Source organism: Malaclemys terrapin, chromosome 1, assembly GCF_027887155.1.
Source record: "Malaclemys terrapin pileata isolate rMalTer1 chromosome 1, rMalTer1.hap1, whole genome shotgun sequence".
Classification (NCBI taxonomy): Eukaryota; Metazoa; Chordata; order Testudines; family Emydidae; genus Malaclemys; species Malaclemys terrapin.
The window spans coordinates 353,645,192-353,646,641 of NC_071505.1; the positions used below are offsets into that span (position 1 = coordinate 353,645,192).

Here is a 1,450-nt window from a genome sequence, read left to right on the forward strand (position 1 = left end):
AAGCAATACGAAAGGTGGCAATGGTGGCAAATAACCATGGGTTATACATAGACAGATTCCCCAGTTTGTCACACTGACACAGCACAGTAAGTTCAGTAAAGTGCTTAATGTCTCTTTGACAGCCCAGTCAATGATTCAGGGACGAGGGCCCAGAACTATGTCACCAACCAGCTCTGCACACAGCTCGGCCTGAAAATCTGAGCATCAGGAGAAAACTTTATGTCCTATTATGAGTAAATAGCCATAGCAACCTGTCTCAGATCTATTTGGTCCTCACCCCATAGATGATGGGGTGTAACATGGGGGGCACCAGAAGGTACATGTTGGCCATGAGAATGAGACAATACAGGGGCATAGTGTTACCAATCTGGTGCATGAGGGAGGAGAAGAGATCTGGAATGTAAAAGACTAAAATGGCACAGAGGTGGGAGCCGCAGGTCCCAACTGTCTTTAGCCGGGCGTCCTTTGTGGGCAGGCTGAAGATGGCCCTGAGGATCTGGATATAGGACAGAGCAATAAAAAACACATCCATACTGGGCACACAGAATGTCACAGAGAGGCTGTAGTAACTGCTGGCACAGACGTCACCACAGGCCAGGTTCACGACAGATATGTGCTTGCAGTGTGTGTGGGGGATGATGTTGGTCTTCCAATATAGCCACCGACTCACCAGCAAGGGATAGGGCAGTATGAGTAAGCATCCACGCAGCATCACGGCCAGGCCAATCTTCACCACCACGTGGTTTGTCAGCATGGTGGAATGTCTCAGGGGATGGCAGATGGCCACATAGCGATCCAAAGCCATGGCCACAACCGTCCCAGAATCCATTGCTGGAAAGCAGTTAAAGAAGTACATCTGGGTTAGGCAGGCACTGAAATCGATCTCCCTGGAATTGAACCACAAGATGCTCAGCATTTTGGGCAGTGTGGACGTGGACAGGACCAGGTCAGTGATGGCCAGCATGCAGAGGAAATAGTACATGGGCCCATGGAGGCTCAGCTCCCTCTTCACAATGAACAGGATGCTGAAGTTCCCCAAGACAGCTATGGTGTATATGGTGCAGAAGGGGAGGGAGATCCAGATATGGACTGCCTCCAGGCCAGGAATGCCCAGCAGGATGAAGGTGGAGGGGTTTGTGAAGTCGGTCCTGTTGGAATCTCACATGGAGTAGGAGAGAAGGTGTCAAACTCTGAGACAGAACGGTGTTTCCTGCATGTACTGTGTGTTCTCGTGACTTCCTCTATGTGCCCAGGGTCTAGACTTATGGTCGCAGTACAAATGCCTGGATGGAGAGACAATGTAAATATGAACAACAAGGAGTCTGGTGGCACCTTAAAGACTAACAGATTTATTAGGGCATAAGCTTTTCGTGAGGTTTTTACTCACGAAAGCTTATGCCCTAATAAATCTGTTAGTCTTTAAGGTGCCACCAGACTCCTTGTTGTTTTT

The 1,450-nt window shown here is 49.0% G+C and overlaps 1 pseudogene; it reads right to left on the minus strand.

Moving 5' to 3' along the window:
- Positions 1-217: 217 nt before the first annotated feature.
- Positions 218-1,165, minus strand: LOC128828816 (olfactory receptor 52M1-like; annotated as a pseudogene).
- Between the last annotated feature and the right edge of the window lie 285 nt (positions 1,166-1,450).